General features: G+C 43.4%; 1 protein-coding gene across 3 annotated transcripts in view; it reads left to right on the top strand.

Annotated features, from left to right (window-relative positions):
* Nucleotides 1-20,380, top strand: part of cadm4 (cell adhesion molecule 4) — a 263,298-nt gene that overhangs the window by 186,967 nt on the left and 55,951 nt on the right. The gene's annotated exons all lie outside the window — the stretch shown is intronic.

The raw sequence follows: 20,380 nt of genomic DNA on the forward strand, positions 1-20,380 counted from the left end.
ATAACTAGCATACAACCAGCATAAATCAGCATATGCGCTAGTCTTGTGCAGTACTGACCAGTATACCAGCATTCACACTGTTGTGTTATCGTTGCGTCTGGTACGCCGGTCAACCATCACAAGGCCAACTTTTTTACATTCATGCGGTTCTGTTGATATTGTGATGCGCTGTGATACTGTGGTGTAGCTCTGTGGTGTAGCTCTTCTGTCAGTGGTTTAGGGTGTAGAAAAATCAACACTGAACACCCCTTGGTGTCTCTGACCCTTATTATTTCCCCTCTGCCTCTCCACCCTCTTCTCCAGAGGTGGCTAGAACTAATTCCATTTCATCTTCTGCTCGGGTCTGTCTATGCAAGTCTGGATTTGACAGACTCGTACTTCAATTCCCAACACGTTTAGTTCTACTCAAGTGGTTCTGTGAGGAGGAAAAGTCTCTACTTGTTAGTCAGTCCCATTTTAGTCTTTCAGCTCGAGTTACGATTTCCCTTCTCGTGTTTGATTTCACCAGGACAGCTTTGCTGATAGTACTCGCACCTCTCACTTAAGGGCTGGCCAAACGGATCCCCAAAGCAGACCAACAGAGCCCAACAAAGCTGAGGTTCTTTTGGACCTGGTACTTTTGTATTTCTTGCTCATGTTTGGGAGCTATGTTTACTTGTGTGTGAACTATAGCTTCACTGAGCTAATGTAGACTGCTGTACTGCTATACTCACCACACTACGCCTTCTGATGCCTTTTTTTTTTTTTATCTCTCCGTGTCTGCTATCACTGTCCTCCACCCGCTTCCACTTTTTTTTTTTTCATGTGCAGTCCCTACACCACCACCCCCACCCCCCGCCTGTCCCTGTTCCCCGGCCACTTTCTCACTGCCCTTCTTATCCACCCAACACTCTCAGTCGCTGGAAGGTAATTTATGGGCAGAAGTGTGTGAGCGCGCCGGTTCGAGGGGGGGAGGTTGTTATAGGGATATGGAGGGGGGGACGGACAGTTGGCGGACGGACAGACGCAGAGCCATATGACATATTTATGATCGGTGGTGAAATGAACAAGCATGGAGGAGGGAGGGGGGAGGGTTAGTGGGTGGAAAAGAAGGAGTGAAAAGGATGGGAAAAGTTAGGCGGCTGGGAGAAAGAGCAGACAAGGTCAGGGGTAGGAAGGTGCCTGGGTGTTAAAGGGGGAGTTTGGCCAGAATGAAAACTAAACCCATTGCTACGTCTTTTGTAAACATGCCTTCTCGCCTCATACAGTGCTTCTGCAATACGGTCTAGATTGAGATTTTCCCATTTAAGGACTCTGTAAACACCTTCTGATGATGTGTCTCGAAGGTGGGAGGAGCTTTTGAAAAATTACAACTGCTTTGGTGTGGACTTTTGGGGGCAAGCTGTGTAAAATGTTGCTAGCTTATGCGTGTGCAGTGTGCTACATACGCTCTATGGTCCAGTTTTGGTAGATTTAGAGTGACCATATTATGTTTGTTTGTTTGTTTGTTTGTTTTTTAATAGAGGACACTGGGGGCACACAGGCATCCATTCTGGTTAGGGTGTTGTGGCTAGGGGGTTTCAGGTAGGCCTAAGTTGTAGGTGTGTGGCAGTGGGTATGCATAAGGGTAGGGGGGAGTTAGGTTTCTCAAAAATCTTGCAGCTATATTAATAAATATTAATATTTACATCAAACTGCTTCCCACCACAGCCGATTGGTCGCAGCCTAAAATATTAAATTCATTTGAAAATGTGTTTATGTAGCACTTTTCACAAAGAATGTTAAAATACCTGAACGCAAATGTAAATATCCCAAACCAGATTTTTAATTTTATTAATTTATATGTATTTTTTTTTATTTACGTAATATTTATATTACATTCACGTAAACTTTAATGCTTTATAAATAGCCTAATAAATAGCCTTAATGGAATGTAAGGCCAAATCATCTCATTTCACTGCAACTTGAAGTTAAAGTAAAATTAAAAAAAGCTAAGTCTTAATTTTACCACCCTGTTACGTTGTTTTTATTTTCATGCTATTTTACATTTGCATTCAGGTATTTGGTGGGTAGCAGTTTGACCAATGAGTGCATGTACGTACGTGTGTGTATATGTATATATAAAACAATCCTTGGGAGCCATACTGGTTTGACGGAGTACAAAGCCATACTGGTTTGAGTACATACAAAACAGCATGTATAATAAAATGTCTATATATTTTTTTACATTTTTATTTATTTATTTTTATTACTATTATTATACAATGCTGGTACCCTGTCAAACCAGTAAGCTAACTGCAGCGCTGAACAACTACGTTAACATGGTGGCAAATTCATTGTGGTTTCCAACCCGTCTAGTTGCAGTTGCAGTTATCTGGATAGCAGAGATGGGTCAATTATGGAGATGTTGAGGCAGGAAATGACCTTGCTTCCATCACAGACCAGTGAATGTAAGAGATTCAAAGCATAGCGTTGTCAGAGGACTTAAGAGAGTGGCAGCAGTTGTGAAGGACTTGTTAAAATAAGCATTAAAATGAGCCGAGAGCCGTGGAGAAAATGGACAATTGTTCGGCGGAGAAGGAAAGAGGGAGGACAGGGAGAGGAGGATTCTATGGGGAGGCGGGAGAAGTGGTATGGCAGGAAAAGATATGGAAGCAGCTCTCTGGGGTCACCTCTGAGGGGTTCGGGATGGGTTTGGGTTGTGCTTAGTGAGGGTGAGTGCTGTGTTTGGGGGGGTGGGGGTGGGGGGGTGTATGATAAAGTGGACTGTTACTGTGATAAACTATATCATACTGGGTTCATACACAGAGCACATCATGGATGGGGGTCGTTATCACTTGAAGAGCATTGACCGGCAAAAAGAGCGTAATTAGATATGCCTCTTTTTAAGGGGTCCAAGCACTCAGTACTGAAAACCTACAGGACTCGAACAGCGTTAATCATATTACTATAGTTAGTAATCAGTAATGTACAGATATTTAATTAGCATCATGTGGTTTGACTTCCTAACAAAGTTGGAATTACAGTTTCGGTCAGAACAAAAGGCGTTGTTATCTATTGCATAATATACCAGGGTCAGAAGGTCCACCATCATCTCCATGGAAGTCCTACATCAACAGTCATGACAAATGAGACCATTTTCAAAACTTTCAAAACTTTTTACAAGCTCATAAATCTGCATTGTGCCGATTCGTGCTTGGGCCCCGGAATTGCCGCTTGCGGCTGTGAAAATGTACATTTATAATCAGAGGGGAAACGAACAAGCGTGGATGAGGAAGGATGGAGGGAGCTGGAGAGGACGAGAATGAGTTCAGAGGAAAAAAGAAAAAGAGGAGCGTGTTAAAGGGAGAGTCCGGCCAAAATGGAAAAAACGTGACCATCGCTACCATGTAACCATCTGTTGTAAACATGCCTCCTACGGTTGTCTCTAGAGTGAGATTTTCCCATTGGAAAACGAGGAAAACCCCTTCTGATGAAATGTCTTAAAGGTGGAAGAAACTTGAGAGTGGATTCGTGGGGGCGGACTCTTTGAAATGCAAATCCTACCATGGTTCTACTGTATTTATTAGCCTCTAAATTAGTGGCTAGCAGTCAGGATTTGTAGCACCACAGGGATTCTCAGTGGTTGTGTGGAGCATTTGTGTAGTGCATGCTGGGTATTGTAGTGAGAAAACATTAATGAATAATATAAAATCCTTAATTCTGTGTGACGCAACTGCATTCATTGGGTTTTTATTAGTGTTTTTGATGAAAATCCATGTATTTGTATCCATTCAGCCCCAGTTTGCCAACCTGGTTGCCACCCCAAAGCTGCCTTTCTTGTAAAGGGATAGCTAGAATGCTTCCACGTTTCGTTATTACCCTTTAAACACTATTCTACTTTTCTAACTTTAGCTCAAAAACTTGAGTAAACTGAATAGCCTTGCTAAGTAGCCTCTAGTAAGGCTAGCTTCTCTTCCAGAGTTGGCCGTTAGTACAGGTTAGCTGCTTTGTGAAAGTAATTCTGACTGCGTTAAGTCCCTTACCCTCCTTACCTGAGGAACGCGCCGGGTCCCCAGCTCCACCATACCGGCTAACGAGCGACTGTGTCGGCCAACGTCGCTTAGTAGCCATGAGAAGTGTTGCCGTTTGTGGCGACTCTTGAGGACAAAGCGACATGGCTCGGGATTTGAAACTTGTGACCCCCGGGCCATAGAGGCAGCGCATTTGACCTCTGGGCCCTTTGGAGCCACAGATGACCGCCACGTTTCGACAAGCCCAGAATTACAGCATTGATAGACATGCACATGAAAAACAGCAGTACTCTGCAATACACACTAATATTTTGTCCCACCGCCCTCCCCTAGCACTGGGATTACTCCGAGGTCCATCCAAACACTCTCTGACTCTCTAAGACTGCTGACTTAGGCCCGTCCTCCCTCATGTCCTTATGACGGTAATCATACGGATCTGAGAAAGGCGAAAAAGGTGGATCAGCACTATTCCTCTGAAGCTTGATAAATACGGCCCCCGGGAGAGGGGCGGGCATTAAAGGAGAAACATCTGCTCAAAGAGGATTTTTCTGCTGCGCGCACCTACTATTGTATTTTCCCGCCGAGTTTGGAGGCTGTTGCTTAGCGAAGGACACGGCTGCTCTCTTTCGGCTTCAGCTCAGCATGATAGCTTGAAACGCCTTGCGTTTTTTTGGTGTTTTCTCCCCCCCCCATCCACAACCCCCCCATCAACCCCCCCCCCCCCCCCCCCATTCACTATCTCTCTCGTTTTTTTTTTTGTCTTCCCTCCCCTCCAGCTTCGAATAACCATTGTCTCAGCAGCGCTTCTTCTGCCAGCTGGAGGGAAGCTGAACATATATTCTGAATATTAGATCCACAAAAGATCATTCTGTGGATGAGAGAGTGAGGGAGAGAGAGGGTAGAGAGAGAGAAGAGCGAGAGTGTCTGGGTCTTTAGCCTTGGCAGCGTGAGCGTTATATAATTCTTGCCAATAAAGCATTTTTGCCATTGAATGTGAGATGCTAGCAGGGATAGGAGCCAGGTTGGTGGGCTGTAAGGCTGGTTCTCTCTGTGTGTGTGTGTGTGTGTGTGTGTGTGTGTGTGTGTGTGTGTGTGTGTGTGTGTGTGTGTGTGTGTGTGTGTTTAAAGGATTTTGAGGGCCTGCATTTCAGAGCTGGCCCCAGGCTATGTCCAACAGGCCAACGTGTTGTAATAGGCCTGTAAATTTCCTCATAAGCCCTCTCCTACGATGCCCAGCTTGTGAGTTTTTCCAGCGTTGTCTGAATCCACAGCAGAGGCAGAGCAGTGACAGAAATTAATGTCTTTTTATTTATTTATTTATTTATTTTTATTAAAAGCTAGACCACTAACTAGGTCTTCTACCATCACACATTACCTTAATGCTGCTCATCACGCTTAGAAGAAAACACCGCAACCCCCCCCGACACTAGGTGGAACGCTTAGACAGTTGTACCACCTGGAAATGAGACCAGCTATGCTCTCTGGGACGCCAGGCCATGCATGACCTCTAGCACTAGAATCACTTGGACATTTGCACCTACCTACCCAATCAATAAGGACAGGGCCAATTCTTAGACAGTTGCGCCACCCAGGTGGTTATCCTACCCACCCAGAGAAGACGAAGCTGTATGCACGCATGGCTGTAGCATTGCCAGCGATTGTTCTTGCGTTCTCCGACACTAGGGCCAACGCTTAGAAAGTTGCACCACCTGGGGTTGAGGCTCGCTTGGACTCCCCGGTCATGCATGACTGTAGCATTGCTGTGGATTGAACTTATCATCAAACACTAGGGCCAACACAGACAGTCGTGCCACCTGGAGTGAGCCTACCCACCTAGGAAGACTGAGGTTGGTTATGCTCTCTTGGACTCCTGGCCGTGCATGGTGGTAGCATTGCCAGAAATTGAACTCGTGACCACCCAACACTTGGGCCAACGCTTAGACAGTTGTGCCACCTGGGGTTGAGGCTATCTTGGACTCTAGGCAATGCATGGTGGTAGCATTGCTAGAAATTCAACTCGTGACCGCCCAACACTTGGGCCAACACTTAGACAGTCGTGCCACCCGGAGTGAGCCTACCCACCTAGAAAGACTGCGGTCGGTTATGCTCTCTTGGACTCGTGGCCACACATGGCTGTAACTTTACTGGGGATTAAACTTATGATTTCCCAACCATTCCTGGGAATTAACTTGTGATCTCTTGACACTAAGGCCGACAGTTGGGCCACCCAGGGGTTATTCTACCCACCAAGAAGGCCACATTTGTCAAGGCCAATTATGCTCCAATGTGCCCTCTCCTGCTTGGCCAACTCTTTGATGGGTACCGAGCTTTACGTTAGTCATTTCATGAGAATAGTTCCAAATGAACTAATGCTAATGAACCTTTCTTGCCTCTCCATTGTTTAAATTACACACTGCTCTCATCTCAAAACTGTTTTTTTTTTTGCACCTTTTGGTGAAAATTCTGTAAATTTCTGCAAATACTGCAAAACCTTTTCAGAAAAATAATCTCAAGAATAAAGGAAAAAAAAATGCCAAGAGCAGTTTTGGATGAAAGCAGAATTGACCATCTTTTGACCTTGGCTTCTCTTCCGATCTCAAATACAAGGCAGCGATATTCTTAAATGGCCCTCCTTTCATGGAATGACCCAGCAGCGTTCACGACAATGGCAAATACTCAATCCACAGAATCCAGTGTACAATCACAGACGAAACTACAGCATTAAAGTCTTTTTTAGTTAATATTAATTAATGATGAAGACGCTACGCGTGGTTGGGGTTGCGACCGGGTAAAAACGTCATGCGGACCACTGCGATAAAGATGGAGAGAAATGAGGTGGGGGAGGGGGGCAGGAAGGCAATCCTGAGTAATGGAGAGAGGCGAGAGGATGAAATGGAGCGAGGGGAGCTTGAGGGAGCGATATGGGTGAAATATGGAGGTGGTACCGAGGAGGTGTTATGAACGTGAAGGTCAAAAGAAAGAGAAGGAGGGAGAAAGGGAGCGAGGAATGCTGAGCATCTCCGAGGAGAAGCGCCGATAAGGAGCGCGGGATGAACAGACCGGGTACAGATGCGGAGATAGACGGATGGAAGCGTAAGTGTGAGCAGCAAGCGGCATAAATAGAAGATCAAACGCAGGAGGAAGGAGCGTTTGTCACCGCAGGAGAGCGCCCGGAGAGGAGCAGTGGGAAGAACAGAGGGAAGTGGGGGAAAAAAGGAGGAAAGGAAAGGGAACATCAAGTGTAATTAGAGGAGTCAGGAGAAAGACCCTGTCATTTTTCCCTTCATCACAGTTTTTGCTGCATCTCCTGTCCTCTCAGTCTTTCTCCTCACTATTCAGTCTGTCTCTCTCTCTCTCTCTCTCTCTCTCTCTCTCTCTCTCTCTTTTTACCATGTCTCTCTCAAATACTCTCTTGCTGTTTCTACAACAGTCTGTCATTTTCAGACTTGGACAGTCTAGCACAGCTGTCCCTCTGACGTCTCTCTCGCAGTCTTAAGACTCCCTCACAGCCCTCCAACTGTCCCTCTGACTGTCACTCCCACAGTTGCTCTCACAGTTCCCAACTGTCCCTCACACGGTCTGACCGTTTCTCTCACAGTCTCCCCAACAGTCCCTTTCAGTCTCTTTTACAGTTCCCTGGAACAGTCTTAAGACTCTGCCTCTCACACTCTCTGTCTTTCTCACAGTCCCCAACTGTCCCGTTCAGTCTGCCTTACAATTTTAAGACCAGATCACTCCCCCCAGTTGTCCCTTTCACAGTCTTTCTCATAGTCCCCAACTGTCTCTCTGACTATTTCTCTCACAGTCTCTCTCGCTGTCCCCAACAGTCCCTTTCACAGTGTCTCTTACAATCCCCAACTGTCTCTTTGACTGTTTATCTCACTCTCACTGTCCCCAACAGTCCCTTTCTGTTTTAAGACTCTAACAATCCCCAACTGCCATTTCAGTCTTAAGACTTTCTCTAACAGTCGCTCTCTTCCTCGTACAGTCTTTTTCTCTAACAGCCTCTCTCTTCCCCTTAGTCTCTCTGCTCCTCTCAGTCTTTCTCACTGTCTCCAAATCTCGCTCTGACTGTTTTTCTCACAGTCTCTCTTACAGTCCCCAACAGTCCCTTATAGTCTCTTTTACAGTCCCCAACTGTAACAGTCTTAAAACTCTGCCTCTCACACTCTGTCTTTCTCACAGTCCAAAACTGTTCCGCGCAGTCTGCCTTACAGTCTTAAGACCAGATCACTGCCCCCAGTTGTCCCTCTTACAGTCTTTCTAACAGTCCCCAGCTGTCTCTCTGACTATTTCTCTAACAGCCTCTCTCTTCCCCTGCTCCTCTTCCTTGTAGAGTCTCTCTATTTCTCTAACAGTCTCTCTCTTCCTCTTAGAGTCTCTCTCTTCCTCTTAGAGTCTCTCTCTCTCTTCGTACAGTCTCACTGTTTCTCTATCAGTCTCTCTCTTCCTCTTAGAGTCTCTCTCTCTCTCTCTGTCTCTCTCTCTCTCTTCGTACAGTCTCACTGTTTCTCTATCAGTCTCTCTCTTCCTCTTAGAGTCTCTCTCTCTCTCTCTGTCTCTCTCTCTCTTCGTACAGTCTCACTGTTTCTCTATCAGTCTCTCTCTTCCTCTTAGAGTCTCTCTCTCTCTCTCTGTCTCTCTCTCTCTTCGTACAGTCTCACTGTTTCTCTATCAGTCTCTCTCTTCCTCTTAGTCTCTCTCTCTCTCTCTCTCTCTCTCTCTCTTCCTGATATGCTCTCTCTGTTTCTCTCAAAGTCTCCTTCTTCTCTCCATTTAATCTCTCCCACAGTCCCTCACATTCTCGTCTTCTCTCCTTCTCAGTTCCTGTCTCTCTCAACCCCCCCTCCAACAACACACACACACACACACACACACACACACACACACACACACACACACACAAAAGCAGGCTGATTATACTCTAAGCCTGAGCCGCAGAACAAATCACATTTTGGAGATAGAAAACAAACAGGGCTCTTTTGCTGGAAGAGATAGCAGAGGCAGGGAAAGGGAGGGGTGGGGGGGGGGGGGGCGGTGGTCCGCGCAGGCAGCCGAATGAAAGTGAAAGGGGAGGTTAAAGGAAACGGAAAAGGAGAGAGTAAATGAAGGGGGATGAGAAAAAAGTAGGGTGAGAGAAAGAGAGAGAGAGTGCAGCCGGAAAAAGAGGGAGCGAGATTGAGGGTGCGGAGGGAGGATAGGAAGGGGATTGGGGGGGAGAGGGAGGAAAAAAAGGAGGGATTAGAGCAGGGGAGTGAGTGCGTAGGTGTGGAAGAAAGGGGGAATGAGATTAGAGGAGGAAACACAGGCAGTGGTGGAGCGAATTAGGTGTTTTTGGAAAGGAAGGGAATCGGAAAGATGGAGAGATGAGAATAAGAGCGCGAGAGAGAGAGGAAGGGGGATAAGAAGAGGAAATGGAGAGAGAAAGGGGGAGAGAGAGAGAGCAGGGTAATGAGGAGAAGAGTTGTAAAGGATTATGTATTATTTATAGGCGCAGCATATTTTTTCATAACTGTATTTGATTGGCAGCGAACGAGATTCCTTTGAGAAATGGGGGTTTAATTTTAGACTCGAGATAGAGAGACACAGAGAGCGAGAGAGGGAGAGAGAGAGAGGAGAAGAAGAATCCGTCAGCTACTTCACCAAAGAAGAAGCCGCCCCATCCAACTTACTGATTATCTGGAGCTTGTAGGCCTGCAAATGCGAACATTCACTCTCTCACTCTCACTCTCTCTATCTATCTCTCTCTCTCTCACACACACACACACCCTACAAAGCTTGCAGATTGTTAGAGCCTCGCTTTCAAAGTCAGGGAGAACACACACACACACACACACTCTTAGAGAAAGTGGGAGACACACTAGAACTTCAGGTGGTCTGAACAGATGCGCATGTAATCAGGAAAACGAAGAGAGGCTGAAAGTGGTCCGAATGAGCTCCGGGAAGATGAAGGAAGACGGGGGGAGAGAGAGAGAGAGAGAGAGAGGATCAATTAAGACGGAGAGGTCGTCATCCACTCGGCAGCTGGAAGAATCAAGCGGCGGGAGCGTGAGGAGTTAGTTAGTGGAGGTGGAGTGGACAGAAGTAGGCAAAGGGGAGCGTGATGCGCTCTTCACAGCAGACGAAGAGATTAACGCCAGTAAAGAATTTTAAAGGAGCAGTTCTTACCAAACACAGCTTACCAAATGAACATCACCTGAACACTGACCCTAGTTGCAGTCAGTCAGGCAAGACGTGTTGGGTATCGGATGGGTGCTTCTTTGGTTTGCGTCCGGAAATGCTAGGCTGATGCTAACGTTGCTAACAAACACTGCGCTTGGACGGTCACCATCTTTTCAAATGTATTAATCAGGAAACTGCATATAGCAGGTATTGCTTACTTACTATGATGCTTGAAAAAATCATAAACTTGATATATAGATATAATAATTCAGAATTCAACATTAAATACAAGACAGTAAAACAACGGTGATGGAAAAAAATAATGGTATCCTATTTTTCTTATATTTTTCTTATTCATATACCTACAGTTATATGTATCTTATTTATCTTATTAATATATATTTTTTCCTTTTTTTATTTTTATTTAAAAAAAATAAAATACCATGTATGTTCTTAAATTTTTCTGAATTTGCAGACTATGACTGGCATAAGTCGCCCAACAGCAGTAATAATAACTTCTTTGCATTATAATAAATAATATAAATAAATAAAAATAAATCTAATATATATATTCATATATAATGTATGTATGTAGCAGTACACAGCTTCACAATTATGATTTCTATCAAGCATCATAAAGTTGGAGGAAAGTTGAAGAAGTTTCCCCCAAAATAGTTCCCTATGTCTTTGATTTTCCTTAAAGTTCTGCAGAATCTTTTCAGACGAGACGAAATTAAGAGTGTTCTTTTAGCCACTCAGAGGAATTAGGAGGCTCGCTGTTTTTCCACTTCTGGGAAATGCATTTATTTACAGCAATTAAAGGCCATTTTAACACACCTATAACCTGTAGGTACTGAATAACTTTAGTCATTTCCCCGGAGTCATCACCTAATACGATCAGCTTAGGACGTGTGCCCAAATAAATAAAAAAAAAAAAAATAATAATAATTATGGACTTTATTTTAGCATTTCTGCTAAACTGCTGCTACTTTATCATCTGCAGAACATCACAGAGCTGTAAGCGATCACGAGGCTGCACACGCTGAATTTAGTTAAACCCAAAATGCCGTTGGTAACTCTGTGTTAACTAGATGTTATGACTAATGTGTAAAAGTAGATTCCTGTAGAAGTAAAGAAGTCGTAACAATGATCATTCATATTCTTTTTATTATTTATTATATTTATTATTATATAGACACTACTTGTTGCTTTTACTAAAGCATTTTTAAGATATATTATCTCCAAATTCTCAGAAGTGCAAAATACAAATCCATCCGTATGTTACTGTTCAACAACTGTCCATACGCAGCTGTGGACGGCAGACGGCAGGAGCAGTTCATAAGGGAATGCTGTCTTATGAGCATCCAACCAAAATCCAGGACCACTGTTGGATCAATAGGCAATATGTACGGTGTTTCCACAGTGACTTGCAGATAATCATCATCATCATCATCATCATCATCTATAAGTAGTCTGAGATCGTGTTCAACTCGTACAACTCGTACAACGTCTGTGTCTCATTCTCTCACTCTGTACGTGTCTCTTCTAGAGAGAGAGAGAGAGAGAGAGAGAGAGAGAGAGGAGGATAAAGAGCTTTTTAGTTTTTGGGAACAAAAGCTCACATCAAAAAGAAAATGTACTGAAAAAAGTAGGCAGGATAAACACACACTCACACACACACACACACACACACACACACACACACACACACACACACTCACACACACATTCATTATATTCGTCTGGAAAGTTTGAGGTCTCACTTTGTCCTCCTGGTGTGTGTGAGAGTGAACAGGATTTGCCTCTGCCTGCACTGTGTGTGTGTGTGTGTGTGTGTGTGTGTGTGTGTGTGTGTGTGTATGAGAGGGTGTGCGCTGTGTGGGCCTTCCTGTAGCTCGGAGGCTGTAACTCAGCTAGCTAATCCTGAGCTGGGGAGCGCCGCTATGGATTTAGTGCAACCAGCAATATCAGCTCTGTACCTGGCCCCCTCCCAAACCCTCTAAATCCAGCTCGCCTACATCTCCCATAACTCACCGCTGCATCCCAGAGAGCTTTACAGAAAGCCTACGTACGGCCTTGTTTATTCACCCCCATATGCCGTTGTTTGTTTATTTATTTGTTTGTTTGTCTGCCTGTTTGTTTGTTTGTTCATTCGGAAATTATGATAACCCCGCTAAATTAGGCCTGATTTTCAGGGCTTTTTTAGGGCTTTTTTCTCCCCCCACTGCATCGATGCACTGCCCTCACCTGGCTGAGACGACTACTGCAACCGAACATGATTGTTTTTTTTTATATTATTATTAAAATTTATTTTCATTTATTTATCTTCTCGTAGCTTCAGGACGGGCCCTGTATCGATCCATTCACCTTCTGGATTAATCTCATTCCGAGTATGTTGAGTGGGCCCGTTTTATACGGCCTGATTTTAATGGGGTCAAGATTAATCCATCTCCCTCTGGGTCTTTCTGGTTGTTTTTTTTTTTCTCCCTGATCGCCCGCCGGTCGCCAAGAGGAGAATGGAGCAGCCGGAAGCCGTGCCGATGCAAAAAGTCTTGCAATGAAGTAATGACTCAAATATGAGTAAGCAGGATTGAAGCTGCTGAGAAAAACAAACTTAAACTGAAAGTATGAAAAGTACACGGTCCAAAAAAGTGCCGAGTAACAGTTACTTACAGGCCTGCAGTTGAACTTCTCAGTACGTCCAACATCTATCAGCTGAGGATCTGCAGTCTGCCCGGCTCGGTCCTCCTCGTTTTAGGAATCCCATGGTTTAAAGTACAGTAATTAAACTTGAAATAAAAAGTGTTGAGGTGTGGCCAACAGCAAAGCTGTCCAGGAGCTGAACAGGAATTTTTTCATGTTTCAGACATGCAGGGCTACTGAATAACCCTAGTAGGTAGTAGAAATGTACATTACGTACTGAATAATGTGTAGTAGTTACTAAATAATGTTTCTGCCATTATTGAATAATTAGTATGTACAGAACAATTTATAGTAGTAACTGAATATTTAGTTCGCACTGAATGAGTTTTGCAGGTACTGAATAATTTATACTAGTCACTGAATAATTAGAAGGTACAGAGTAATTAATAGTAGTTATTAAATAATTCATAGCAGTTACTGACAAATGAGCAAGTACTGAATGATTATAGTAGTTACTGAATACTTAGATGTGTTACTGATGACTTATAGATGTTACTGAATAATTCATAGTTATTAAATAATGCATAGTCATTATGGAAAAGTTTGTAAGTACTGAATGATTATAGCAGTTAGTGAATAATTAGTAGGTACAGAATAATTTATAATAGTTACTTTAAACAGTTAGTAGGTACTGAATAATTGAATAATAATTGAATTACTGAATCATTTATACTAGTCACTGGATAATTAGAAGCTACAGAGTCATTTTTAGTATCTACTGAATAATTAATAGTAGTTATTAAATAATTCATAGCAGTTACTGACAAATGAGCAAGCACTGAATAATTATCACAGTTACTGAATAATTAATAGGTACAAAATAATGTAGAGTAGTTACTAAAAATTAGTAGTAGTTATTAAATAATTTATAGCAGTTAGTGAATAATTAGTAAATACAGATAGTTACTGAATAATTGAATACTAACTGAATTACTGAATAATTTATAGTAGTCACTGAATAATTAGATAGTAGTTACTGAATAATTAGATAGTAGTTACTAAATAGATAGTAGTTGCTAAATATTTCATATAGTTACTGAATCATTTTGAGTAGTTATTAAATAATTAGTAGATACCAAATAATTGATAGCAGTTACTGAATAATTGAGTATTAAGATTTTGTAAGCATATTTATAATAATTTATAGTAGTTATTTATAGTTATAATTATAGCAGTTACTGAATAATTTCAAGTAGTTATTAAATAATTAGTAGATATCAAATGATTTATAGTAGTTACAGAATAATTTATAGTAGTTATTAAAAATTAGTAGACACCAAATAATTTATAGTGGTTACTGAATAATTAAATAGTAGTTACTAAATATTTCATATAGTTTCTGAATAATTTAGAGTAGTTAAATAATAGTAGTAGTTAAACTAATTAAATAATTTTAATTATTTATTTTTATTTATAGTAGTTACTGAATAATTGGACAGCACAGAATAAGTAATAACAGTAAACTTACCTGAACCTTATCTGGATTAGTTATTGCTCTAGGTAGGTAGCCTAATTGCTCGTCCTACAACAGTTGTTGATTGACGGCTCTGATATGTACAGTTCATCTAAAAACATCGCGAAACTCATAACTAGAACCCAGGAGAATGAAGATCAGGGCGGGGTGCATGTGCGCTCTCCCAGCGATCCATGGAATTGCCGTTGCAAAGCCTTTTTTGACGCATATCATCTAACAGTGCAGTAACTTGGGCTCTTGGGCGCCCCCCCTTCGAGGCGAGGCCCCTGCAAGCATTCCCCTCATGAGCAGCCCTGTCAACACACCTTAATATGTACGTTCACAGGTGGCTAAATCTCAGTGTCGACAGTAGCGATGCAATTCTCACCAACTGTTCCCGTCCAGACTTTCCTGAGGAGAGACGGATTGATTATCTGAAGCTCGCAGCTGTGGAAAACTCGAGAGCCATCAGTCTTCTGATGTGTGACAGAGACTTCTAGCATCTCCGTCTCTCTCTTTTTCTTTTCTCTCATGAGCGAACGCCTTTTTTCTTCTTCTCTAAGATTGGCATCGCAATGCGCTCCCACTCCTCCTTTTCAAGTCGTTTGTTTTGCCCCTTCGTTTCAGCCATTTTCCTGAAGAGGAGGCAGCTGGACGCCATTCAGCGGACTCTCAATTAGCCGCATTTTGTTTCGCTCCTCACTCGAGCGCATTTAGCCACTTTTTGCCACCGCTAATTCTGCGGCGCTTGTTCGAGCTCCGGCGGGCGTTTTTGAAGTCTTTCATAGCCGTCCCTTCATTTCCTGGGCCTTCGCTTGATGTATAGCACAGCTAAGACAATTAGGGCCCATTAAGACAATAGTGGTTGAGTGTGTAGGCACCAAAGTGCTGACTAATAACCGTCATTAGAATAATAATTGGAATGGCAACGTCGTTGCCGATCGCTCAGATATGAATCACAATATTGATGCGAGGAACAGAAGTAATAACGGCTGCATTACAATAGCGGTTGTCACAAGGAAAAAGGAAAAGAGCGGAGGATATATTCCATCACAGTACCTCTTTTCATCCCCCCATTTTTCTTCTCTTCTTTTTATATGTCGGCTCAATACCTCGCCTGTCAATGTTTTATTAACCCGCACACCCTTCTCTGGTGAATGGAGCACGGAGGCTCTAAACCTGATTAAGTCGGACTAAATTAAATTTAAATGAAGTCGGACGAGAAGGCCAATAAGTGGCGGGTGGATTCACCCAGCCAAATATCTCCTCACTACAGGCTATATTCCTCCGTCGTTCCCTTTATTTTTCCTCATTCTACTGCTGTAATTCTTCTCTATGGCCTACGAGGACGCGTACATTCATTGAAGGCAGCACAGACTTTACAGGCTGGGTCGGGGACACTTCCCAGACAAATCCCAGAAGCTGGTGTTAAGATACAGCTCTTGACAGTTGGAGCCTAATTGAGGCTCATTCATACTCCCTTCATGTTTGAAAATAAAGGCGCCCGTTTCAAACAACAGAACCGGCACTACCCACACACTTATATGCATCCTTTATGTTAGGACGGTAATGCTAAGCATTAGATCCTATGCAATGAGGGTCAAAAGTTTCGGACAACAAACAAGCATGGCGACAGGGTGGAGGAGGTTGTGCTAATGTACTTCCTGCAAAAAAGACTTTCTTCTCCGCGCTCTCTGTCCGTATCCGTGTCCGTATTTAACATCGAGCACAAATGAGCCTCGAGGCAGTTGCTGGATTCGTTCAGTAATCGTTTTTGTAGAGCGTTTTAATAAATTCTTCAGTCAAAGGTTTTTGTAAAGCTGCAGATCTGCATAATTCATTTTCAGAGATGGGACTAGTTTTCCAGGTGAAAGAATTCGTGGTCATTTGTTGCTTGTGAAGTGGTGTGGGCGGAATTTTTCAGGCTCCATCTAATCAAGCATAGATACCAGAAGCTGATTATTTTTTCTGTGTTTCTGCAGTGCTAGAAAGTCGGATATGGTGTCCTTATAACATTGGCTCATATCTGTCATTTTTAAAAACCTACACTGCCTTTGCAATTTGTATTGTCTTGCAAAATGGGCGTGGTTTCACCGTGTATTTAGGAGACACCCTAAGCTAGTTTGTATCAGCTAGGATCCAGAAGATGCGTCTAAGCTTAGATACTACTACATACAGAAGTCTGGGGAGTATGGGGACCACAATACTGGCACTACACTATACTTCCAGTTCAAGTGAAGGCTGAACTGGAAGACTGGTGGGGGGGACCAGTACTGGTTATTTTGGATGTTGGCAAGCTGGCTAATTGTCAGACAGCGAATGCACAAAACTACCACGGTCATACTAGCTAGCTCTATACCTGTGAAGGGCACAGTACTGGTCTAAGCAAGTGTAGACCAGGCATAGCTGGCATGGCTGGCATATGGCTAGCCTACCAGTTAGTGGTAGCAAGTGGGCTGTCTCGCCTAAGAGCACAGTGCTGGTGGTAGCAACAAGTGTATGCTATCATGGTTGGCTGCATTGTCCACCAATGGAGCAGAAACTCTGAAAATTACAAAGTTAAACAATTAGAAATAACCAGTAAAGAACTGGTGTGGTTGGCAGCAGTGGGGTGCCACTCAGTGAGGATAACATGGCAGTAAGAAGGCTTGCTAACTCACCTACCAGACGCAGTAGAGTAACAGACTGAAAGATAATAATACAGTCTGCAGACTGACTGCTGTACCGTGCAGTCTCTCATTTATGTGTTTACTTACAGCCAGCAGGGAGGAACTGTTCGTGAGTTGTGCTTAGACATTGCTAAAATTAGCATCTGCTTCATGTTTGGAACTTCAGTGCTGCTGTACAGATCAGCCCGCTTTCAGAGGTCAGTGCAGCCAGAGCAGCAGAGCTAGTGTTTGTTAGCGCCAGGAAAGCTGAGACGTGAAACCAGCCATCAAATAGATCGACACCGAATCCCTGCTGAATCAAGCTGGTCAACCTGGTATAACCAATTGAGCAGCTTAGCTGCTCCAACGAAATTAGGTTTTCATTAGAGCTTGATGGTTTACATGGTTTAAAAGCATGATCAACCAGACTAAGCCAGACCACCAGTATGACCAGGCTTGACCAGGCCGACCATGACAACCAGCATCACCAAGTTGGTTGACAAAAAGACTAAACTAGTCGACCAGCATGTCAGGATTAGCAGTATCATCTGACTGGTTGACTAGCATGAACAGCAAGACCAAGCTAGTCAACCAGCATGATCATCATTACTGGTTGACCAGCATGACCAAGCTGATTGACCAGCATAATCATCGCTGGTTGAACAGCATGACCAAGTTGGTCGACCAGCAAAACCAGCATGACCAAGCTGGTTGACCAGCATGACGACACAAGATCAAATGCATCATACGTTATGCTGGTCAAGAACTGGTTAACCTGCTGGCTTAGCAGCATAGACTATCCGAAATAACCAAGCTGGTCAACCAGCTTTACCAAACTAGCCATCCAGTATGACCAGCTTGACAACCAGCTAGTCCATCAAACTCAAATGAAAACATACGCTATGCTGGTCAAGAGCTAAGCTGGTCTACTGGTTTAACCAGCCGGTTTACCAGCGTGAGGTATGTTTTCATCTGGATGACCAGCTTTTTAACCACATTGACCATCAAAGACCAGCTTAGACCAGTGGGCAAGAGCGGGCAATTACAGCAGGGGACATGGGTTTAACCTCAGCCGATGCTCAATAGTTTGCACTGTAAGTGAGCCCCCTTGCTCCTTCTGTTCCTTACTAAACGTTCCCCAAACCAAAATACGTGAAAATTACGATACAGACGTAGCAGAAGCATCTACAGCGCTGAACTTCCGTTTGTTTCCGGCGAAACTTCGCTCGACACTGCAGGTGTTCATTCAGTACTCTGGATTCTGCTGTGTGTGCAACTGTGGAGATACCTGGAGAGTACAGTAGAAGAAAACACCAACTGGTCTGGAAGATAACAGGTGCACCACAATATGCTCATCCTGCCAGGGGTATTGGACTGCAGGCATGCCCCCGTTCAAGTTGTCCCAACTATGCGCTTCTTCACAGTAGTTAACTGATTAATTGGGCCTTACGACTCCAGACGAAAGCTAATTAGCTCGGGCATTTGGGTGGGAGAAATGCCTTCAAGAGCTGCAGAAGACACAACGCAAGTCCAGCGTACCTTCCTCTGATTTGATTCTCTCAGTTTAACTGGCGTGTGTATCTCCCTCACCTTCGCTCACCTGCTGGCACCTTGTTCAAGTGATTACTCAGACCGTTACTGCCTAACTATTACTGCCTACACAACCAGACAGTTCTGAGGCCCTCTGGTTGAGGCTAGATGCTTTGGTAAATCACCCGCCAACTTGCTAGTTAATTAAGATTTAATTAATTGTTAATTAAGAAGAGTTCATATCTGAGTGCTGGCTCATATGCCTCAACACTTTTTTTTTTTTTTTACACCTGTTTTCTTTTTAATTATCTTTATTATTATTATTATTAAGCCTGGTTAGTTAGCTTAAAATTACAGCTAGCTTCCTATTGCAACTATATTTAGGATATCTTTATCTGTTTGTTTTTAGCTCATTCAGGAACGCTGACTAGTTAGGCTAGTTAGCGCAGCTAGGCTAGGTTTAAAAACTGTCTGTTAGTCGTCTAATTAAGCTAGTAACATCTGCGATTAAGTGATTGTGACTAGCTTATCAAGAACACTGACTTGTTAGGCTAGTTAGCACAGCTAGGCTAATTATAACCGTCAGCTAGTCGTCTAATTAGTCTAGTATCTGTAATAAAGTGCTTGTTTTTAGCTTATCAGCAACACTAACGAGTTAGGGTAGTTAGCACAGATTGGCTAGTTATGTTTAAAAGCTGTCAGCTAGCTTCCTATAGTAATATATGTAATAAAGTGCTTGTTTTTAGCTTCTTCAGGGACACTGACGAGTTAGATTAGGTAGCACAGCTTTGCTAGTTGTGTTTAATAACTGTCAGCTAGGCTAGGTTAGCAAGTAAGTGATTGTGTTTAGCTTATCAAAAACACTGACAAGTTAGGCTAGTTAGCACAGCTTGGCTAGTCATGTTTAGAACGGTCAGCCAGCTTTCTAATGCTAGGACCATCTGTTATAATAAAGTGCATGGTTTTAGCTTATTTAGGAACACTGACAAATTAGGCTAGTTAGCACAGCTAAGCTAGTTATGTTTAAAAGCTATCAGCTAGCTTCCTATAGTAATAAATGTAATAATGTGCTTGTTTTTAGCTTATTCAGGGACACTGACGAGTTAGGCTAGTTAGCACAGCTAAGCTAGTTATGTTTAAAAGCTGTCAGCTAGCTTCCTATAGTAATATATGTAATAAAGTGCTTGTTTTTAGCTTCTTCAGGGACACTGACGAGTTAGATTAGGTAGCACAGCTTTGCTAGTTGTGTTTAATAACTGTCAGCTAGGCTAGGTTAGCAAGTAAGTGATTATGTTTAGCTTATTAGGAACACAGACAATATCAGAGTTCTTCTGCCTTGGAATATTCATTTTAATTTCATCCTCCCGACCATTTAATTGCATCCGAACGGGAGTGAAGTTGTGTTGGGGAAAATTAGCTTTCTGTTTCACTGCATCCAGTTTTCACCTCCACAGATATAAAAAAGAGCCGTCAACCCGCGGGTTAGGATACAGGATCAGGCTAGCGGGCCTCATCGGAATGAGCAGTGACAAATTTAGCCCCATGATCCGCTCCAGTGACGTGGCAGCGATGAGTCACCCTTCATGAGGAGACCTCTGTGTCAGGGCTGCAGATAATTGCGCTTCACCGGAGACAGACGTCCAGGGCCTTCATGTCTGCAGCGAGGCTAATGATGCGCTGCGCACTCGCAGCAGCCTGCCTCCGCTGTTCGCTGCCCAAATAAACATTAGCGGCCCAGAGTTGGCGTGTGCCAAAGCCTAGAAGGCCCAGGATGCTGGGTGGCCAAATGCAGCATCCAGCGGCATGCGCCAGCGAGCGCATTAGAGGAGTGCGTCAACCGCAAGACATCCTAAGCGTGAGGCTAGCAGCTGCGGTTCGGCCACGCTAGCCTT

The sequence above is a fragment of the Salminus brasiliensis genome, chromosome 5 (genome assembly GCF_030463535.1).
Source record: "Salminus brasiliensis chromosome 5, fSalBra1.hap2, whole genome shotgun sequence".
NCBI lineage: Eukaryota > Metazoa > Chordata > Actinopteri > Characiformes > Bryconidae > Salminus > Salminus brasiliensis.